This window comes from Gossypium arboreum, chromosome 6 (genome assembly GCF_025698485.1).
Source record: "Gossypium arboreum isolate Shixiya-1 chromosome 6, ASM2569848v2, whole genome shotgun sequence".
NCBI classification, from domain to species: domain Eukaryota; kingdom Viridiplantae; phylum Streptophyta; class Magnoliopsida; order Malvales; family Malvaceae; genus Gossypium; species Gossypium arboreum.
The window spans coordinates 49,288,650-49,313,908 of record NC_069075.1 but is presented as its reverse complement, the minus strand read 5'-3'; positions in this window follow the sequence as shown (position 1 = coordinate 49,313,908).

Genomic DNA, 25,259 nt, shown 5'->3' with positions numbered 1-25,259 from the left:
AATGTCACCAAATCTTTAAGGCGAATACGATGGCGGCCAATTCGAGATCATGAGTCGGATAATTTTTCTCATGTGGCTTTAATTGCCTCGACGATAGGCCACAACTCGACCTTCTTGCATTAATACGCAACCTAACCCAAGTAGAGCGTCGCTATAGATGACAAGCTCTTTCTTCGGACTCGGGTTGCACTAGAATTGGGGCTTCAGTCAAATAAGTTTTCAGTTGATCGAAACTTTTTTGGCATTTCTCCGTCCATTCGAACTTAACATCCTTTTGGAGTAGCTTCGTCATCGGCGTGGCTATCGTTGAGAAGCCTTTTACAAATCGTCGGTAATAACCTAAGCAAGCCCCAAAAAGCTCGAACCTCAAGAATATTTCTGAGGCTTCCAATTAAGTATGGCTGAAATTTTATTGGTCGACTCGAATACCCGATGCAGATACCACATGACCCAAGAAGCTAACCTCTCTTAACCGTAACTCACACTTCTGAACTTAGCATATAATTGCTTATCCCAGTAAAATTTGCAAAGACTAACGCAGTGTTCAGCATGTTCGGTCTCATTTCTTGAATAGACCAAGATGTCATCAATGAACACGACTACTAATCGATCCAAATATGGTCTAAAGATCCGATTCATTAAATCCATAAATACCGTAGGGCATTAGTGAGCCCAAACGGCATCACTAGGAACTCATAGTGACCATATCTCGCTCAAGGCGCCTTGGGTACGTCCGAATCTCGGATTCGCAATTGATAATAGCCCGATCTCAAATCTATTTTCAAGAACACCGAGGCTCCCTTTAGTTGATCGAACAAGTCATCGATACGTGGCAACGGATATTTGTTCTTTATTATCGCTTTATTAAGTCGACGATAATCGATGCATGTACCGCATGGTTCCATCCTTCTTTTCACGAACAACTTTGGCGCACCCCAAGGTGAAAAACTCAAGCGAGCAAAACCTCTATCCACCAATTCTTGCAACCGAGCTTCCAATTCCTTTAATTCCGTTGGTGCCATACGATACGGAGCTATCGAAATCGAGTGGTACCGGTACCAATTTGATGCCAAATTCTATTTCCGAACAGTGGTAAACCGGCAATTCTTCGTGGAAAACATCCGGGTATTCACAAACCACGACGCACGATTCGGGTTTCTTTTTCGATTCCTTGTCATCGAGCACATACGCAAGGTATGCTTCGCACTCTTTTCTTACATATTTTCGGGCCAACATTGCTGATATTACAGCTGGCAACCCCTTTAAGTCCGTAGACTTAACCCGAATTATCTCGTTATTCGCGCACCTCAAATCGATAGTCTTGCTTTTGCAATTTACGACCGCATCGTGCATGGTCAACCCATTCAAACCAAGAATAACGTCGAATTCATCGAACGGCAAAAGCATCAAGTCCGCCGGGAAACAAGAACCTCGGAACACTAGGGGACTTTTCTTGCACACTTTGTTGACAAGCACGTAATGACCCAAGGGTTTGACACCGAATTACAAACTCAAGAGACTCAATAGGCAAAGTCTTCTTGGATGCTAAGGTTTCACATATATAAGATTGAGTAGAACCGGGGTCAATCAAAGCAATCACATTAGTATTGAAAAGAGTGAAAGCACCGTAATGACATCCGAGAGGCGGCATCCTCCTCGTCGGCGCGTATGGCATAAGTCCTCGCAGAGCACGAGCCTCGAGATCCGATGGTAGCATCTCTAGATCCTCTCGACCGCCAACGACATTGCCCATATTTCTAGGTGGCCTACCTCGAGCGATGGTAGCACCCGAGTTTCCACTCGACTCACATTCTGTTCAAGCATCCTCGGGCAATCCTTCCTAAAGTGGTCGGCCGATCCACACTTATAGCAGAGCGATCACGAAACGAACAGCTCCCGAATGCCATTTGCCACAATGTTGACACTCGCCCCTCTCGGCGATCATTTCCACATTGGCGATCAAGTGACTCGTGTGGTCACGGGGTCGATCGCGTCCTCGTCTAGAAAAGCCCAAAGCGCCTCTAGACCGGTTCACATCATCTCGAAATCTCTTGATTGCTGTTGAAGAGACTTTCCGAGGACCTCTTCGAATTCTCCAATTCCCACATCAGCTTTTGTTTCTCCTTTCTAAGCTCTTCGACTTTACAAGCTCGCTCAACAAGTACTACGATCTCTCGATTTCGAGAATGCCAACGAACATCCTTATATCATCATTCAGCCCATCCTCGGCGTTTACACATAATAGCCGGACGAAATGCATTCTCGCGTGTATCGCTAAGCCTCACAAATTTTCGTTCATAGTCGGTAACCGACATAGAACCTGCTTAAGATCAAGAAATTCCTTCGCTTTTGGTCGATGAATCTCGATCGATATACTTTTTTTTTTTGAACTTGGTTTGAAAGAATTCCCAAGTCACTTACTCTCTAGGTACCACGAAGTCGAGTACTCCACCAATAGTAGGTGGAATCACGTAGCAAGGAGATGGTACACTTTAAGCACTCATCGGGTGTACAAGATAGCTCATCGAGCACCGGACGATGTTGTCCAACCAAAATTCAGCTCGTTCGGCATCATCATCATCCGTAGCTTTAAATTCAGTGGCCCCATGTTTTGAATCCTATCGATCGGGGCTTACTTGACCTTATTTGGTCGATTCTACGGAGGTATTGTAGGTCTTGGGTTGCATTTGTCGGAATGGAGGTTGTGGGACAGCCGTGTTAGTTCGAATGTATTGATTAAACCATTCGCTCATCACACTATAAAAGGCTTGCCTAGCCTCATCATTCGGATTGCTGGCCATAGGTTGAGAGTCCGGCGCTATCCATTGTGCGGAGCAGCGCCACACTCTCCACATCATCAGCTATTGCTCGGTTGGGATCGGGATCCATTGCTATAAACAAACTCAAAGTCAAATTGTCGAAATCACCACACTATCGATTCATCATTTAATGGCATGTATAGCTAGACCCCAAACACCTCACGGTAGTCCTAGAATCGACTAAACCTGGCTCGATACCAATAAATTGTAACACCCGAACCCGAGACCATCGCCGTGTCGGACACGAGGGGTTAGCAAGCCAAGTTCACTTGTTTTGCCCATCCATTGGACATTTCCAGTCAGGCTGGAAAAACTGCATCACTGTCGCCTTAAAATCATATCTCGAGTTTCAAAACTCGAAACTGGTTTCGTAAATTTTCCTGAATTTAGACTCATATATCCATCCATGGATTTATTTCTAGAATTTTGGTCGGGCCAATTGGTACAGTTTATTAGTTAAAGTCACCCATGTTACAGGGATCGACTGCTCTGACCTTCGCGCGGTATAACTTGAATATCTCTCTGTACAGGGCTTTAATGCTGGTGCCGTTTGTTTCTAATGAAAATAGACTCAAAATGGAATCTGTACATATAAGGTATGTCTCCTAATTCTTTCTGGATAATTTATAGTAAATTTTTAAAGTTGCGACAGGGAACCCAGAAACCGTTCTGGCCCTGTCTTACAATAGCTTTAATATCTCTTAACATGTAACTCCTATGACCATTTCGTTTCTTCCATATGAAAATAGACTCATCAATGTTCATTTACATAGCTGATTCACTATTTAATACCATTTCTACAAATTTTGGTGATTTTTCACATTCACGTTACTGCAGCTGGCAGCATCTGTTTTAAGGTAGGTCTTACCTATTTTGTAGTCTCCATGAACCAACTAGTCTTGCCTTACATAGGTCCACATATGATCATTTTAACCATGCCAATGGCTGATCATGTGACCAACATTCCCATTTCCAATTCATAGTCACATCATGACACCATATATATATATACAAACCGCAAATAGTTTAAGTTGATACTTCACTATTACGAGCCATTTTCGCATGGCCGCATACATATACATCATAACATATTTAAACCAACAAGGGGTAGTCCTATACATGCCATTTCAAGTTCAACCAAGAATTTATACCAAAATGGGGGCTTGATAGTGTGGATGACTTCGACTTCAACGATCCCGAATCCGATTGCTATCGAGCGAAATCTAGAAAAGCGAGAGCCAAAGTAGCGGAGTAAGCATTTTTATGCTTAGTAAGTCTCAAGGAATATAATCAACTCTAATTACAGCAATACATTCACATAGTTAAATGCATCATTTCATTAATGCACATTCACATAATCATACTTACTTCACCATCCCAACTCTTATGTTCATACACAAATAACGGCTTCATTAAGGCCGATAACTCGTTCCATCATAGGAGCGGATATTCGACGCTCTTACTCCTAGCGCATAAAGCACACACCGCACTTACCTTGTCATTGGGAAATTTCACAAGTGCATTAGCTGAAATTTTCCAGCAAGCTTATAATTTTCAAATCACATACCTTCGAGTTTAACCGGATGTCGCTACTCGATCAATCGCCTTGGGACATAGCCCGGTTATGGTAACCCGCACCAAGGCCTCACGGGACTTAACCCGGATATCACGATTTGCACAAATGCCTTGGTCTTAGCCGGATAGAATGACTCATACGAATGCCTTGGTCTTAGCCGGATGTAGCCACTAGCACAATTGCCTTCGGTCTTAACCCGTTATAATTTCCAGCATAATTGTCTTGGGCTTAGCCGGATATCATTCAATTTCTCATGCACACATACATCAATAATCATTGGACATACATATTTATTTTCGTTACTAAGGCTCAAACACAATTATAATCATTAGCATATTCGCCTTGGGACTTAGCCGGGTGGAATTCAAATACTCATACACACATAATCAATAATCATACACATCCATATTTCATCTCACATAATTCAAGTAAGGTCACTTCTTGAGGACTTACCTCGGATGTTGTCGAACGGCTTTTACGGCTATTCGATTACTTTTTCCTTCCCCTTGTCCAATTGTGGCCCTCTTAGCTCTTGAGCTAATTCAAACAAATTCAATTTATCAAAACCTCATTGTGCTAGCTTATGGCCGAATATGACAAGGAATTTAAATGGTCATATGGCCACCCTTTAGCTTGAATACACAATGGTCATGCACATTTTATACTACATCAAGCAATTCAATACAATTTATTCGAGCATCAAGGAAAAGCTAAGGCCTTCAATAGGCTACCCAAGGCCGAATATACTTGTCCATGTTGAGGCCAATTATGCACTTAATACCACACAAAAACAGCATGCATTTTACTAGTTAATGCTTTGCATATTGTAGCTCAAAACTTACAATATAGCATCAAGCACTCATATGTGTGCTAGGGCAGAATGTGCTTACAATTTCACAATTATTCTTCAACATCTTCTTCTTTAAACAAACTTATTCATCACTTCCTTCATAACCAAAACATCATGTGCAAACATATATATACATATATGAGCATGGCGAATTTCAAGGTGTCCATAGCCATCCAAAACACAAATTTTAACTAACATGCAAGAAGCATGAACCATGCTCATGAATGCATCATGGCGAATATGACAATCATGCTCCTTTTCAACTTCAATCATGATAAAACAAAAGGAAAGCTCAAAATCTTACTCAAGAGTAGACAATCCATCATTGCATGCATCATCATCAAGCTTCACACTTAGCATGCAATGGCTTTATCACCATAACAACTTTGGCCAAATACCATTTCCATGGCTTAACAAAGATTTGAGCCATGGCTAACATGCACATCAAGTTAGCAACCAAAACATGCATGAAACTCCTAACACAACCTCATACATACCTTAATCTTGATGCAAACTTAGCCAAATCTCCTTCTAGATCTCTTCCAAACCAAGCATGAAGCAAAAATCCTCCTTCTTCCTTAGTTTTGGCTCAAAGAAAGGATGAACAAAATTTTTTCTTTCCTTCTCTACAACTCACGGCAATGGGGGATTACCACACTCACACACATTTTTTTTCATTTTTTATCACCCATACACCTTTGTTTATTATTTCACCCTAATGCACCAACAAAACATGTTTCATGACATGTTTAGCCCATCCTCCTTGTCATGGCCGCCACCACCTATAAAGGGGAATTTGACATGCAAGTCCATTATTTTGCATGCATGCTTTAATTAGTCATCACACATTTCCTATCATACTTTCAAAGTTCATTACTAAGTCCTTTCTTGTGGAATTCACCCTTATAACACTAAATCAATCATCATAAAATGTCATACATGAGCACACACATATTATAGGCATCAAAATAAATTTTTAATTATTTTTATGCCTCGGTTTTGTGGTCCCGAGACCACCTTCTGACTAGGGTCAATTTTGGGCTGTCACACATCTAGTCTCAAACTTATAATTTGTAAATAATATATATGTATACTTTTGTACATGAATACTATCTTGGCCGAATATTCAAATAATCAAATTGACCTATTACCATTCAACTTTCCAACCAGAATGTCTTTACATTATCAAATACACATATACTTTTACACAAGTTCGAGAATTAAGATATAACAACAAGCACATACACTTCTTATTTGGCTGAATACTCACATGGTCATTTAAACATATCAATAATCAACTTCCCAAAAACAACTAGTTATAATAAAATCATGCCTACGTATGCTTTTATACATAAGCTCGAAAATCATATCATAGCATAACATATATATATATATATATATCACCTATAAGGCCGATTATACATGGTCACACACACTTGCACATAATTATGAATCATTTCATTAATACTCAACTTATATGGCCACAAAGCCGAATACACATACCAATCTCACCTAAATTCATCATTATCAATTGCACATGAGTAGAACAAATATCAAGTACATACTTTCATTATGACTAATAGACAACAAGCTAATTCATACCTGGCCGTTTAACTTTATTACATATTCGTACAAAATTTACCTTTGCTCAATGAACCATTCAAAATTGGATAGGACACTCGGATAATCACACATATATCGTACAATGCCAACGTCCTAGACGTGGTCTTACATGTAGTCACATATCGATGCCACTATCCCAGACAGGGTCTTACTCGTAAACACATATCGGAATCACATTTCGATGCCATGGTCTTACTCACACACATATATCAGAATCCTATGTCATGATATATGTATCCTAACTATTCTTAAGGTTCATACGGGGCTTTTGGACGGCGTAACTCGGTTAAAACAAATGCTCGACCATGGTTACTGTGACAGCATTAAAACGACCCTAGTCGGAATGTGGTTTCGGGACCACAAAACCGAGGCATAAAAATAATTTGATATTTATTTTGATGCCTATAATATGTGTTAACTCATGTGTGACATTTTTGATACTTTAATTTAGAGTTATAAATGTGAATTTCACTAGAAAGGACCTAGTAGTAAACTTTAAAAGTATGAGGGGGAAATGTGTAATGACTAGTTGATCATGCATGCAAAAATGAGGGGTTTGCATGTCAACTTCCCCATTTATTAGCTAATGGCCGGCCATGACAAGGGTGTATGGGCTAAACATGTCATGAAACATGTTTTGTTGGTACATTAGGGAGAAACAATAAACAAATAAGTATGGGTGATAAAGAAAGAAAAAAAAAATGTGTGTGTGTGATTGAAACCCCTTGCAGTGTATTGAGGAAAGAGAAGAAAAAAAAATTTGTTCATCCATTTTTTCTCCCTTGACCGAAAATACTAGAGGAAGGAAGGAATTTTGCTTCATGTTTGGTTTGGAAGAGGATTAGGAAGAGGTTGGCTATACTTGCATCAAGATTAAGGTATGTTTGAGGTTGTGCCATGAGATTCATGCATGTTTTTAGTTGCTAGCTTGATGTTCTTGTTAGCCCATGGTTCAAATCTTTGCTATGTCACAGAATGAAATTCGCCAAAGTGAATATGGTGTTAATGCCATTGCATGCTAAATATCAAGCTTGATAATGAAACATGTGATGGGGATTGAGGACTCTTAGATTTTCTTTTAGCATTTTTGAAGGAGATACTAAGTTCTTTGTTTAATCATGACCAAAATTATGGTGTTGTGGTATTCACCATGGTATATCCATAAGTATGATTCATGCATGTTGCATGGTAAGTAAGATTTAAGCTTTGGATATGTGTGTATATTTGGATATAAGCCACTTGAGAATTCGCCCTTGCACTTACATGAATATATGTTTGCACATGATGTATTGGTATGACATATATACTATTTCAAGTGTATATTTGCTTGTGATGATGTTTTGGTTATGAAGTAAATGAGAGAGGTGTATTGAGCTACGATATGTAATGCGTTAGTAGTAAAATGTATGCTGTTTTGTGTGGTATTAAGTGTATAATTGGCCTCAACATGGACATGTATATTCGCCACATGAGGGAAATTGGTGTGCATACATTCGGTTAGAGGCAAGCATATTGATGCCTATTCTTGGCTTAGAAAATTCGCTAAGAGGAATATTAACTAATGTGTTGAGTTCGATTCATGATTTCGTACATATGCGACTTTGATGCCTAATGAGTATATATATTGACTAAGTACCTTGAATTCCTCTTTTGATGCTCAAATGATTAAACCGATTTATTTGTCAAATTAAGCTCAAGAGCAAATGGGAGCTAAATCCGATAAAGGGAAGGAAAAAGTAGTCGAGTAGCCGTTAAATCGCTTCGACAACATCCAAGGTAAGTCTTGATAATGACCCTACTTGAATTATATTGAAATCATGCTCCTTGTGTGTGTGGCTATTGAGCCAAATTGTAAAGGTTTGATAAATATTTTGTGTTAGAGCCTTAGTAACGAAAATGAATTATGGATGTGTCTTGATTATTGATATATGTGTAAATGAACATTGGAATGATATCCGGGCTAAGTCCCGAACGCAATTATGCTAGTAATTATATCCGGGCTAAGACCAAGGCATTCGTATGAAGTTGTTATATCCAGGGCTAAGACCAAGGCATTTGTGCAAGTTACCAAATCCGGGTTAAGACCAAGGCAATCGTCAGAATCACTATAACCAGGGCTAGGTCCCAAGACAATCGAGCAAGTCGCTATATCCGGTTAAATCAAGGTACGTGATTCGAAGTGAGCAATCTTGCTGTAAAAATTTCAGTTTATACACTTGTGAAAATTCCAGCAATGAGGTATGTTTGTATGTGCTTGAATTAGTTGAGTCCTTACAAGTAAGTATGCGCGGTTGATAAACGAGCTACCGCCTTTAGCTAAGTTGTTCTTTGTGTATGAACATAAGGGTCGGTAATGTGAAATAAGTATGATTATTGGAATGCGATTAATAAAGTGATTCATTTAGCCATGTGAATGTAATACGTTAGTCAAAGCTGATTCCATTGCTTGAGACTTACTAAGCATTAAAATGCTTACCCGCTGCTTTGGCTCTCTATTTTATAGGTTTATTTCGTTAGCTATCGGATTCGGGATCAACGAAGTCGAAGTCATCCACACTATCAAAGCCCCTTTTGGTACAATTTTGGTTGAGCTTTGAAATGGCATGTATAGGACTACCCTTTTGTTGCGTTTTAAGTACTTTTGTGATGTATGTGTGTACGACCATGCTAAAATGGCTCGTAAAAGTGGAGTATGGCATTAGACCATTTGTGCTTATGTATATATGTATGGTTTTATGATGTGACTACGGACTGAATGGAAGTGTGAGCAAATGATCAGCCATTGAATGGCTAAAATGATTATATGTGGACCTATGTATGACAAAACTCTAGTTGGTCCATAGAAACCACGAAATAGGTAAGGTTTACCTGAAAAACAGATACTGACAGCAGTAGTGGTGTGGATTTGAAAAATTACTAAATATTTTAGAAATGGAATTAAATAGTGAATAAATTATGTAAATGAACCTTGATGAATCTACTTTCATATGGAAGAAACGAAATGGTCATATGAATTATATGTTAAGAGATATTAAAGTTCTCGTGAAACAGGGCCAGAACGGTTTCTTGATCCCCTGTTCCGACTTTAGAAATTCATTGTAAATTAACCAGAGATAATTAGGAGTCATGCCATATATGTATAGATTTCTATCTGAGTCTAGTTTCTATAGAAAAAACGGCATCAGTATTGAAGCACTGTACAGGGAGATATCCAATTTGTAACGCACGAAGGTCATTGTAGTCGATCCCTGCAATAGGGGAGACTTTAACTAATAAACTGTACTAATTGGCTTGACCAACAATTCTAGAAAAAAATCTGTAGATGGAAATATGAGTCTAGTTTCAGGGAAAAATTACGAAACAAATTTTCGAGCTTTGAAACTCAAGATATGATTTTTAAGGCGACACTGATGCAGTAACCAGCTTGTCTGGAAATTTCTAAATGGACTGTGAAGATAGTTAAACTAAGTTTGTGTGCACCTTGTGTTCGATTCCAGAACGGACTCGGCACGGGTGTTACAATTTATTGGTATCGAGCTACGGTTTAGTCGATTCTAGGACTACCGTAATGTGTTTGGGTCTAGCTATACATGCCATTTTCTGTGATTATTTGATAGTTTGGTGATTTCTGACGTTTGAAATTGTGTTTATTTATAGTAATGGATCCCGATCCCAACCGAGCGATAGCGATGATGTGGAGAGTGTGGCGCTGCTCCCACACAAGGGACAGCGCCAATGACTCTCAACCTGTTGGTAGCAATCCGAATGATGAGGCTAGGCAAGCCTTTTATAGCGTGATGAATGATTGGTTCAACCAATACATTCGAACTAATACTACTGTTCCACAACCTCCATTCTCAACAAACACAGCCCCCCAAGACCTACAATGCCTCCGATGAATCGACCAAATAAGGTCGAATAAGCCCCAGTTGATAGAATCCAAAACATGGGGCTATGAATTTAAAGCTACGGTAGCGACAATGCCGAAGCAAGCTGAATTTTGGTTGGACAACACTATCCGCACTCGATGAGCTATCTTGTACACCGATGAATGCCTAAAGTGTGCTATCTCCTTGCTACATGATTCTCGCCTACTATTGGTGGAGCACTCGACTTTCACAGCCCCAAGAGCAAGTAATTGGGAGTTTTTCCAAACCGAGTTTGGAAAAAGTATATCATCGAGATTTGTTGATCAAAAGCGGAAGGAATTTCTTGAGCTTAAGCAAGGTTCTATGTTAGTTCTCGACACGAGCGAAAATTTGTTAGACTTAGTAGATACGCTCGGAATGTGTTTCGTCCGAGGTCATATGTGTAAACTCTTCGAGGATGGGCTGAATGAAGACATAAAATGTTCGTTGGCATTCTTGAAATACGAGAGTTCGTAGTACTTGTTGAGCGAGCTTGTAAAGTCAAGAGCTTAGAAAAGAAAAACAAAAGTTGATGTGGGAACCGGAGAGTTTGAAAAAGATCCTCGGAAAGTCTCTTCAACATGCATCAAGAAATTTAGAGATGATGTGGGCGGTCTAGAGGCGGTTCGGGCCTTTTAGACGAGATCGTGATCGACTTCGTGGGTACACGAGGCACCGGTCGCCAAAGTGTTGGGAATGAACGCCGAGACGTAAGCGGAGTGTCAACATTGTGGCAAATGGCATTCTCGAAGTCTGAGGTTCCGTGACCGCTCTGTTACAAGTGCGGATCGGTCGACCACTTTATTAAAGATTGCCCGAGGTTGTCTCGAGCAGAATACAAATCGAGTGGGAAACCGGGTGCTACCACCGCCGAGGTAGACCATCCGGAAATACGGCAATGCTAGTGGTGGTCGAGAGGATCTAGAGATGTTACGACCAGATCCGAGGCTCGCGCTCTGCTAGGGCTTATGCTATATGCGCACGTGAGGATGCTTCCTCGCCGGATGTTATTACGGTACTTTCACTCTCTTTGATACTAATGTGATTGCTTTGATTGACCCCGGTTCTACTCATTCTTATATATGTGAAACCTTAGCATCCAAGAAGACTTTACCTATTGAGTCTCATCGAGTTCGTAATTCGGTGTCAAATCCTTTGGGTCGTTACGTTGGTCGACAAAGTGTGTAAGAAATGTCCCTAGTAATTCGAGGTTCTTGTTTTCCACGGACTTGATGCTTTTGCCGCTCGATGAATTTGATGCTATTCTTGGGTTAGATTGGTTGACCGTGCATGATGCGGTTGTGAATTGCAAAAGCAAGACTATTGATTTGAGGTGCGCAAATAACGAGACGATCCGAGTTGAACCTCTGAGACTTGAAGGGTTGCACCGTAATGTCATCAATGTTGGCCCGTAGTATGTAAGAAAGGGTGTGAAGCATACCTTGTGTATGTACTTGATGATAAGGAGTTAGAAATAAAACCGAATCTGCGTTTGGTTTGTGAATACCCGGATGTTTTCTGAAGAATTACCGGGTTTGCCACTGCTCGGAGATAGAGTTTGGCATTGAGCTTGTACAGGACCACACCGATTTCGATAGCTCCGTATCGTATGGCACCAACGGAATTAAAGGAGTTGAAAGCTCGATTGCAAGAGTTGGTGGATAGAGGCTTTGCTCGCCTGAGTTTTTCACCTTGGGGTGCACCGGTGTTGTTTGTGAAAAGAAGGACGGAACCATGAGGTTGTGCATCGACTATCGCCGACTTAATAAAGTGACAATAAAGAACAAGTATCCGCTATCACAGATCGATGATTTGTTCGATCAACTGAAGGAGCCTCGGTGTTCTCAAAAATAGATTTGAGATCGGGCTATTATCGCCATGAATCCAAGATTCGGACATACCCAAAACCGCCTTGAGCGAGATATGGTCACTACGAGTTCTTAGTGATGCCGTTTGGGCTCACTAATGCCCTCGCGGTATTTATGGATTTGATGAATCGGATCTTCGCACCATATTTGGATCGGTTCGTAGTTGTGTTCATTGACGACATCTTGGTCTATTCAAGAGATGAGACCGAACATGCGGAGCACCGAGATTGGTGTTGCAAATTTTACGGGATAAGCGGTTATATGCTAAGTTCAAGTGCGGGTTCGGTTAGAGAGGTTAGCTTTTTGGGTCATGTGGTATCTCAGACGGTATTCGAGTTTAATTCGAGCAAAATTACACCATACTTAATCGGAAACCTCCAAGAAATATTACCGAGGTTCGAGCTTTTTGGGACTTGCGGTTACTACCGACGGTTTGTAAAAGGATTCTCGATGATAGCCACACCCATGACTTAAACCGCTTGAAGGATGTCAAGTTTGAATGGACGGAAAAGTGTCGAAAAGTTTCGATCAATTGAAAACTCATTTGATGAAGCTCCAGCTTTAGTGCAAATTAATCGCAAAGAGTTTGTCATTTATAGTGACGCCTCCTACTTGGGTTAGGTTGCGATTGATGCAAGAAGGTCGAGTTGTGGCCTACGGCGTCGAGACAATTAAAGCCACATGAGAAAAATTATCCGACCCATGATCTTGAATTGGTCGCCATCGATTCGCTTTAAAGATATGGCGACATTACTTATTTGGTGAGAAGTGCCATGTGTATTCGGATCACAAAAGTCTCAAATATTTGATGACTCAAAGAGACATAAATCTGCGACAAAGACGTTGGCTCGAGTTGTTAAAAGATTATGAGCTCGTCATTGATTATCACCCGGAAAGGCTAATGTGGTTGCGGATGCCTTAAGCGGAAATCACCGCTTTGTTTTTCGAGCGATGAATGTACACTTGTCTATCCTACCCGACAATGTGTTAGTAGCAATTAAAGGCCAAACCATTGTTGACTCATCAAATTCGTGAAGCTCGTAAAGATGATGATGAGTTGCTTGCAAAACGGGTGAGTGTGATCCGAACAAGGAATCGGAGTTTCAAATTGATGATGACGATTGTTTGAGGTTCGAAGTCATCTGTGTGTTCCAAAGAATTGAACTTATTTCGATAATTCAACGAAGCCCATTGTAGCCGAATGGCAATCCACCCGGGGAGTACGAAGATGTACAACGATTTGAAACGTCGGTTTTGGTGGCATGGTATGAAACGAGACATCTCCGACTTTGTTTCGAAGTGTTTAATATGTCAGCAAGTGAAGGTGGAACATCAAGTGCCTACGGGTTTACTTCAGCCGATCATGATACCTGAATGGAAATGGGATCGAGTCACGATGGATTTTGTATCTGGGTTGCCATTGTCGACAAGTAAGAAAGATACGATTTGGGTTGTTGTTGATAGACTGACTAAGTCAGCTCATTTTATCCCTGTACATACGGATTTTTCATTGGAAAAACTAGCTGAGTTGTATGTTTCTCAGATTGTGAGATTACACGGGGTACCGATTTCTATTGTGTCGGATAGAGATCCGAGATTCACCTTGCGATTTTGAAAGAAATTGCAAGAAGCTTTGGGTACGAAGCTGCATTTTAGCACCGCTTTTCATCCACAAACCGATGGTCAATCCTAGCGGATAATTCAGATACTTGAGGATATGTTGAGATGTTGCATCCTCGAGTTTAGTGGTTCATGGGAGCGGTATTTACCTTTGATTGAATTCGCTTACAACAATAGTTTTCAATCAAGTATTAAGATGGCGACTTACGAGGCCTTGTACGGGCGTAGATGCCGTACACCATTGTTTTGGACCGAGCTCGGTGAGAACAAAATTTTTGGAGTGGATTTGATTAAAGATGCTGAACTGAAAGTAAAAGTAATCCGTGAAAATCAAGATAGCCTCGATCGTCGTAAGTCGACGCGGATCTCAAACGAAAAGACATTGAGTATCAAGTGGAGATAAAGTGTTTCTTAAAGTTTCGCCTTGGAAAAAGATACTCGATTTGGCCAGAAGGCAAATTGAGCCCGAGGTTCATCGGGCCATATGAGATATCCGAACGAGTCGTTCGATTACGTATCGCTTGATTTTGCCCCGAACTTGAAAAGATTCACGACGTCTTTCATGTTTCGATGCTTGGCGCTATAGATCTGATCCTCGCACGTAATTAGTCCGCCGAGGTTGAAATTCAATCCGATATGAGTTATGAAGAAGAACCGATTCAGTATCCTAGCTCGTGAAGTGAAGGAGTTGCGAAACAAAAGGGTTCCGTTAGTAAAAGTGTTATGGCTCAAACACGGATGGAAGAAGCTACTTGGGAACCCGAGAGCTCTATGAAAGAGCATTACCCAAACCTATTTACGGTAAGATTTTAGGGACGAAAATTTCTTAAGTGGGGAGAGTTGTGATGACCTTAAAACGACCCTAGTCGGAATGTGGTTTCGGGACCACAAAACCGAGGCATAAAAATAATTTGATATTTATTTTGATGCCTATAATATGTGTTAACTCATGTGTGACATTTTTGATGCTTTAATTTAGAGTTATAAATGTGAATTTCACTAGAAAGGACCTAGTAGTAAACTTTAAAAGTATGAGGGGGAAATGTGTAATGACTAGTTGATCATGCATGCAAAAATGAGGGGTTTGCATGTCAACTTCCCCATTTATTAGCTAATGGCCGGCCATGACAAGGGTGTATGGGCTAAACATGTCATGAAACATGTTTTGTTGGTGCATTAGGGAGAAACAATAAACAAATAAGTATGGGTGATAAAGAAAAAAAAAAATGTGTGTGTGAGTGAAACCCCTGCCGTGTATTGAGGAAAGAGAAGGAAAAAATTTGTTCATCCATTTTTTCTCCCTTGACCGAAAATACTAGAGGAAGGAAGGAATTTTGCTTCATGTTTGGTTTGGAAGAGGATTAGGAAGAGGTTGGCTATACTTGCATCAAGATTAAGGTATGTTTGAGGTTGTGCCATGAGATTCATGCATGTTTTAGTTGCTCACTTGATGTTCTTGTTAGCCCATGGTTCAAATCTTTGCTATGTCACGGGAATGAAATTCGCCAAAGTGAATATGGTGTTAATGCCATTGCATGCTAAATATCAAGCTTGATAATGAAACATGTGATGGGGATTGAGGACTCTTAGATTTTCTTTTAGCATTTTTGAAGGAGATACTAAGTTCTTTGTTTAATCATGACCAAAATTATGGTGTTGTGGTATTCGCCATGGTATATCCATAAGTATGATTCATGCATGTTGCATGGTAAGTAAGATTTAAGCTTTGGATATGTGTGTATATTTGGATATAAGCCACTTGAGAATTCGCCCTTGCACCTACATGAATATATGTTTGCACATGATGTATTGGTATGACATATATACTATTTCAAGTGTATATTTGCTTGTGATGATGTTTTGGTTATGAAGTAAATGAGAGAGGTGTATTGAGCTACGATATGTAATGCGTTAGTAGTAAAATGTATGCTGTTTTTGTGTGGTATTAAGTGTATAATTGGCCTCAACATGGACATGTATATTCGCCACATGAGGGGAAATTGGTGTGCATGCATTCGGTTAGAGGCAAGCATATTGATGCCTATTCTTGGCTTAGAAAATTCGCTAAGAGGAATATTAACTAATGTGTTGAGTTTGATTCATGATTTCGTACATATGCGACTTTGATGCCTAATGAGTATATATATTGACTAAGTACCTTGAATTCCTCTTCGATGCTCAAATGATTAAATCGATTTATTTGTCAAATTAAGCTCAAGAGCAAAGGGAGCTAAATCCGATAAAGGGAAGGAAAAAGTAGTCGAGTAGCCGTTTAAATCGCTCGACAACATCCAAGGTAAGTCTTGAGTAATGACCCTACTTGAATTATATTGAAATCATGCTCCTTGTGTGTGTGGCTATTGAGCCGAAATTGTAAAGGTTTGATAAATATTTTGTGTTAGAGCCTTAGTAACGAAAATGAATTATGGATGTGTCTTGATTATTGATATATGTGTAAATGAACATTGGAATGATATCGGGCTAAGTCCCGAACGCAATTATGCTAGTAATTATATCGGGCTAAGACCAAGGCATTCGTATGAAGTTGTTATATCCGGGCTAAGACCCGAAGGCATTTGTGTAAGTTACCAAATCCAGGTTAAGACCCGAAGGCAATCGTCCGAATCACTATAACCGGGCTAGGTCCCGAAGACAATCGAGCGAGTCGCTATATCCGATTAAATCCCGAAGGTACGTGATTCGAAGTGAGCAATCTTGCTGTAAAAATTTCATTTTATACACTTGTGAAAATTCCAGCAATGAGGTATGTTTGTATGTGCTTGAATTAGTTGAGTCCTTACAAGTAAGTATGCGCTCAGTTGATAAACGAGCTACCGGCCTTTGGCTAAGTTGTTCTTTTGTGTATGAACATAAGGGTCGGTAATGTGAAATAAGTATGATTATGGGAATGTGTATTAATAAAGTGATTCATTTAGCCATGTGAATGTAATACGTTAGTCAAAGCTGATTCCATTGCTTGAGACTTACTAAGCATTAAAATGCTTACCCCGTTGCTTTGGCTCTCTGTTTTATAGGTTTCACTCGTTAGCTATCGGATTCGGGATCAACGAAGTCGAAGTCATCCACACTATCAAAGCCCCCTTTTGGTACAATTTTGGTTGAGCTTTGAAATGGCATGTATAGGACTACCCTTTTGTTGCGTTTTAAGTACTTTTGTGATGTATGTGTGTACGACCATGTGAAAATGGCTCGTAAAAGTGGAGTATGGCATTAGACCATTTGTGCTTATGTATATATGTATGGTTTTATGATGTGACTACGGACTGAATGGAAGTGTGAGCAAATGATCAGCCATTGGAATGGCTAAAAATGATTATATGTGGACCTATGTATGACAAAACTCTAGTTGGTCCATAGAAACCACGAAATAGGTAAGGTTTACCTGAAAAACAGATGCTGACAGCAGCAGTGGTGTGGATTTGAAAAATCACTAAATATTGTAGGAATGGAATTAAATAGTGAATAAATTATGTAAATGAACCTTGATGAATATACTTTCATATGGAAGAAACGAAACGGTCATATGAATTATATGTTAAGAGATATTAAAGTTCTCGTGAAACAGGGCCAGAACGGTTTCTGGATCCCCTGTTCCGACTTTATAAATTCATTGTAAATTAACCAGAGATAATTAGGAGTCATGCCATATATGTATAGATTCCTAGATGAGTATAGTTTCTATAGAAACAAACGGCATCAGTATTGAATCCCTGTACATGGAGATATCCAATTCGTAACGCACGAAGGTCAGTGTAGTCAATCCCTGCAACAGGGGAGACTTTAACTAATAAACTGTACTAATTGGCTTGACCAAAAATTCTAGAAAAACATCTGTAGATGGAAATATGAGTCTAGTTTCAGGGAAAAATTACGAAACAAATTTTCGAGCTTTGAAACTCAAGATATGATTTTTAAGACAACACTGACGCAGTAACCAGCTTGTCTGAAAATTTCTAAATGGACTGTGAAGATAGTTAAACTAAGTTTGTGTGCACCTTGTGTTCGATTCCGGTAACGGACTCGGGTACGGGGTGTTACAGTTACCAAGCTTTTTCACATTCAACAATAGCGCATATAAATTCATATTTTCCATACCAGCATATATATTTGGCATTTATCTACAATTAAACACGTCTATTTGCTTATAAACTTACCTGTGATGTTATAAAATGAGACAGGGCTGCTAGTCGACAACTTTCGTTTTTCCCCGATCCAAATCTGACTTCTTTGGTTCTTGATCTAAACATATTCAAATTAATCTCATTCAAACATATTTTCATTCAATTTAGTCCAAAAACACATAAATGGGCAAATTACCATTTAACCCTTGACATTTACAATTTTTACAATTTAGTGCCTATTACACAAAACACAAAATATACAAAATTTCAAAATACTCATGTTGGGCCAAATTTTACCCATGTCTATACAAAACCATATAATTAATTTGTTTCACATTTTAGTCCCTAAAATTATTATTTTTTCAATTTAGTCCTAATTACTCAAAATCGTCAAAAACTCCAATACAAAACATGTTATTCTAAAACATATCTTTCATATTTCATCATCAAAAAACAAAAATCACAAGCTCTCAACAATGGCATAACTCAAAATATTCACCAAAATCAAAAATTCAAGCATGGGTTTTGTAGTACTCGAAGCAACGATCTCAAAAACGTAGAAATTATCATAAACTGAGCTGAACTCTTACCTTGATTGAGCTTGAATGAAGCTGAACCCTAGTTCTTTTTCTTTTTCTTTCTTATTTGTTATTTCAGCAATGAAGAAAAGTATAAACGCTAATATTTTTTCATGATATATGTTATATTATATTAGTTATATTATTAGTTTACTAAATTAACCTTAATGATATAATATAAAAATCATATAACACATGTCTATTACCGTCCAACCAAAAGACTAATGGGATATTTACAACATAAATCCTTCAATTTAGAAAGCCACTAACAATTCAGCCCTTTATATATTAAACTACCAAATTTTCAATTTACGTGATTAAGTACTTTTATTTAATCGGGTACCTAAACGACAAAATTGAATCACGAAAATTTCACAGATATAAATTCACAGAAAATAAACACAAAAAGTAATTTTTAAATATTTTTATGACTCGAATTGGTGGTCTCGAAGCCACCGTTCCAATTAGGGTCTAAATTAGGCTGTTAGAACTCCCCCTTAGGGATTTTCGTCCCTAAAAATCTTACTGGTGAATAGGTTCGGATAGAGTTCTCTCATTGCATCCTTTGGCTCCCACGATGCTTCCTCAACTCCATGTTTATGCCACAGTACTTTAACCAACAAAGTTTCCTTATTTCGTAACTCTTTAATCTCGTGAGCCAGAATACGAATCGGTTCTTCTTCATATATCATATCGGGCTTAATCTCGATCTCAAACAGACTAATCACATGCGAAGGGTCAGATTGATATCTACGAAGCATCGAAACATGGAATACATTGTGGATCTTTTCTAACTCAGGTGGCAACATTAATCTATAAGCAACTGGTCCGATACGCTCTATAATCTCACACAGCCTAATAAATCTCGAACTCAATTTGCCTTTACGACCAAATTTGAGTATCTTTTTCCACGGTGCGACTTTCAGAAAAACTTTATCTCCGATCTGAAACTTTATTTCTTTACGTTTCAAGTCCGCATATGATTTTTGACGATCTGATGCTACTTTAAGACTTTCACGGATTACTTTCACTTTCTATTTAGTTTCTTTGATCAAATTGACTCCGTGTATCTTATTTTAACTAAGCTCAATCCAATACAATGGTGTACGACATTTACGACCATACAAAGCCTCATAAGGTGCCATTTTGATACTCGATTGAAGCTGTTATTATACGCAAATTCAATCAGAAGTAGGTATCATTCCCACGTACCTTCGAACTCGAGAATGCAACATCTCAACATATCTTCAAGTATCTGAATGATTCGCTCAGACTGGCCATCTATTTGCAGATGAAAAGTAGTGCTAAAATGTAATTTTGTACCTAGCACGTCTTGGAGTTTCTTCCAAAATTGTGATGTGAACCTCGGATCTCTATCCGAAACAATAAATATAAGCATACCATGTAACCTCAAAATCTGAGAAACATACAATTCAACCAGCTTATCTAGCGAGTAGTCTATACGAATCGGAACAAAATGAGCTGATTTGGTCAATCTATCTACAACAACCCAGATTGCATCTTTCTTGCTCGGTGTCAATGGTAAACCAGATACAAAATCCATCGTGACTCTATCCCACTTCCACTCAGGTATCATAATCGACTGAAGTAATCCTGAACGCACCTGATGTTTAGCTTTTACTTGTTGATAGATTTAGCATTTCGAAACAAAGTCAGAGATGTCTTGTTTCATGCCATCCCACTAATAAAGTTATTTCAGATGATTATACATCTTCGTACTACCTGGGTGAATAGATAACCGACTGTTATGAGCCTCATTCAAAATCATCTGAATCAAATCTGAATTTCTCGGGACACATATACAATTTATGAATCTCAAACAACCATCAGCATCAACTCTAAATTCTGAATCAACATCTGTATCACACTGAGTTTGTTTTGCTAATAATTCATTATCAACCTTCTGGGCATCACAAATTTGTTGAACAAATAATAGTCTTGCCTTTAATTCAGCTATTATTGAACCATCGTCAGACATAGCCATATGCGCATTCATTGCACGCAAAGCAAACAGTGATTTTTGGCTTAAAGCATCAGCAACAACATTATCCTTTCCCGAGTGGTAGTCAATCACAAGCTCGTTGTCTTTTAACAATTCTAACCATCGGAGTTGTCTCAAATTCAGATCTTTCTGAATCATCAAGTACTTCAGACTTTTTTTATCATAATAAACATGACATTTCTCACCAAACAGATAGTGACGCCAAATTTTCAATGCGAACACAATAGCTGCCAATTCTAGGCCGTGTGTCGGATAATTCTTTTCATGTGGCTTCAACTGTCTCGAGGAATAAGCTATAACTTTACCTTCCTGCATCAGAACATAGCCCAAACCATTTAAAGATGCATCACTGTAAATAACAAATTCTTTACCCAATTCTAGCTAAACTAGTACTGGAGCTTCAGTCAAAAGTGTTTTCAACTGATCAAAGCTTTTCTGGCACTTCTCTGTCCACTCAAACTTAGCATCTTTCTACAATAGCTTCGTCATTGGAGCTGCAATTATAGAGAAACCATTCACGAATTGTCTATAATAACCAGTAAGTCCTAGAAAACTTCAGACTTCAGAAACATTCCTTGAAGGTTTCCAATCAAGTATAACTAAAAACTCATAGTGTTCATACCTCGTGCGAAAAGCAGTCTTTGGTACGTCTGAATCTTTAACTCGCAACTGATAGTAGCCTGATCTCAAATCTATCTTCTAAAACACTATAGCCCCTTTCAGTTGATCAAACAGATTATCAAACCGTGACATCGGATACTTGTTCTTTATAGTTACCTTATTGAGTTGTCTATAATCAATGCACATTCTCATAGTTCATCCTTCTTTTTCACAAACAGTACAAGTGCACCCCACGAAGAGAAACTCGGTCGTACGAAACCTCTATCTGTCAACTCTTGCAATTGAACTTTTAATTCTTTTAACTCTGTAGGTACCATTCTATATGAAGCTATGGATATCGGAATCGTACCAGGCATTAACTCAATACCAAACTCTACCTCCCGAATAGGTAGAAAACCCGGTAATTTTTCAGGAAACACATCTCGATACTCACATACAACTAGCACTGATTCAATGTTTCTTTTGGCCATTTTGTTGTGAAGCACATAGACAAAATAAGCTTCACACCCTTTTCTCACATATTTCTAGGCTAGCATCAAAGAAATTACTGCTTGTAAACCATACAAATCACTTCTGACTCCGTAGATCAATGGTCTTTCTCTTACAGTTCACAACAGCATCATGTAATGTCAACCAGCCCATACCCAAAATTATGTCGAACTCATCAAATGGTAGCAATATCAAATCAGCCAGAAAGCACAAATCTCAAACCATCAAGGGACAATTCTTACACACTTTGTCAACCATAACACACCGACCCAAGGGGTTTGACACTCTAATCACAAACTAAGTAGACTCAATAGGCAGAGTTGTAACACCCCGTACCTGAGACCGTTGCCGGAGTCGAACACGAGGTGCTATGTGATAGCCCTAATGTGACCCTAGTCGGGAAGTGGTTTCGAGGCCACAAAACCGAGTCATAAAAATAATTAGCTGTCATATTTGATGCTTATTATATGTATATATGCATGTGTGAAAATTTTATATTTGGATTTTGTTTAATTGTAGGTGAATTTTAGTAAATAGGACTTATGTGAGAAAATTTAGAAATGTGCTAGGCAAATGTAAAGTGGCCTGTTAATGCATGTTATAGAAATGGTGGGTTTGCATGTCAAATTGCCTAATATTTGAGCTAGTGGCCGGCCATGCTATGGGGCATAGCATATTTTAAGCATGGTGTGCTAATGTGGTATGTAGGAAATAATAAAATAAAAAGCTAGTAATAAAGAAATGGAAAAAGGAAAATGATGAAAACAAAGAAAAAAAAAATGTCCATCTTTTTTCATTCTTCTTGACTGAAATTCAAAAGGAAAGAAAGGAGGAAATGTTGAAGAGATTCGGCCATGCTTGTAGCTAGGTTAAGGTAAGTTTGATGTTGTTCCATGAGATTCATGCATATTTTTTATGTTAGTTTGAGTGCTACCTAGCCCATGGTCTAAATCTTGCTATGTGATGAAGATGATACTCGGCCATGGGTGTTGTTTTCTTGGTTGGTGTTTGTTTCATGCTAAATCTAGATGAACAATGGGGTTGTCATTTAGGTTAAGATCAAAGAAATTAATCTTGTTAAAACTTTGAACTAATAATGCCCATATGTGTGATAATAGAACATAGACTTTGTTTAAAGTCTTGGTCAAAGGCCAGTTAAGTGTTTTGGAAATGATTAAGGTAGGTGTTTGATCTTTTGGTTCGGCATAGTACATAAAATGTTGCTAGATGGAGAAAAAATTCGCTAGCAAGAGGTGTGCTAAGGCGAATATAATTTTGTATATTAATGAGTAATGCATGTGTTGAATTGATGGAATGGAGAGGATGCTTTAATAGTGCATATATGTGTATTAGCCAAGTTTTGAACTTGAAACAAAATGGTATTTGGTCAATACAAGTGACCATACTTGTAGAATGTATTAAGTATGCAATCGGCCTCAACATAGACATGCATGTTCGCCACACTAATGAATGCATAGATTGATGTTGTACATTCGGCTATAGGTAAGCATAATGATGATCCTATCTTGACTTAGACAATCGGCTCAAGGAGAATTTGTTAAGTGCTCGTTAAGTGATATTAGGTTAATGATGTGTGTATTTGGTCATAAAGGTGCACATGAGGAAATGTTTGATTAATTGTACTAAATTGCTCAATGTGATTAAAATGCCTATGACCATTTTGTATTTGAACTAAAGGTGGCCATATGACCCATCAAATTCATTGTCATGTTCGCCATAAACTAGCATAATGAGACTTTAATAAGTTAAATTTGTTTGAATTAGCTCAAGAGCTTAGAGGACCAAAGTTGGATAAGGGAAAGGAAAAGTGATCGAATAGTCACAAATCGCTCGACAACATCCGAGGTAAGTTTTGAGTAATGGAGCTTAGATTATGATTCGATTAGATTATGTCTTAAGTAAATCAAAATCATGCCCTTTGTATGTGGCTATTGAGCCGAAATTTGTAAGTGTGATAAGTGTTTTGTGTTTGAGCTTTGGTAATGAAAATGAAATATGGATGTGTCATGATTTATTGATATATGTGCATGGTTATTGAATGATATCCGGGCTAAGTCCCAAGGCTTTTGTGCTAGGTGAATATAACGGACTAAGATCCAAGGCATTCGTATGAAGTTGCTATATCCGGGCTAAGACCAAGGCATTTGTGCTAGCGACTATATCCTGCTAAGTCCCAAGGCATTTATCTTGGTGACTATATCAGGGCTAAGACCAAGGCCTTGTGCAAGTAGTTATATCCGGCTAAATCCTCAAGATTACTTGAGTTTGGGAATGAGCGATCTGCTGTAATAATTTCAATTAATACGCCAGTAAAAACTCAACAACAAGGTATGTGTTGTACATGCATTGGATTAATTGATTCCTCTTAAATAGTATTCGCTCAATCGATTAAGGAGCTTCCGGTTTTGGTTAAGTTGATCCCTTATGTATGAATATAAGGGTTGGGAATGTGAAGTAGGACTGATTTTTGAGAATATATGTGTATGTGAAATTTTCCGTTTAGTTATATGAATGCTATACTTCAGTTGAGCCTAATTTCATTGCTCAAAACTTACTAAGCATTAAATGCTTACTCCGTTCTTGAATCTCATTTTATAGATTTTGGTTCGTCACCATCGGACTCGGGAGTGTCAAGTCGTAGTCACCCACACTATCAAAGCCCCTTTTGGTACACTTTTGGTTGAACTTTGAAATGGCATGTATAGGACTACCCGTTTTGTGGTTGGTCATGGACCCTTTGGTTTTGTATAAATTTGGATAGCCATGCGAAAATGGCTTATATACACTTTGAGCTTAGTATTATAATCGTCTTGTATGATGTTCGTTAAGAGGTATGAAAATGTTTGGGAACGATTAGCCATTGGAATGGTTAATCATGATCATATTTTGTGCTATATATGCTAAAGGGCTAGTTGAATCATGGAAACTATGTAATAGGTAAAGTCTACCTTAAAAATAGATGTTGATAGTAGCAGTGACGTGAATGTGAAAAATCACTAAAAATAGTACAAATGGAATTAAATAGTGAATAAATTATGTAATCGAATCTTGATGAATCTATTTTCATATGGAAGTAACGAAACAATCATATGAACAGTATATTATGAGATATTTAAGTTTT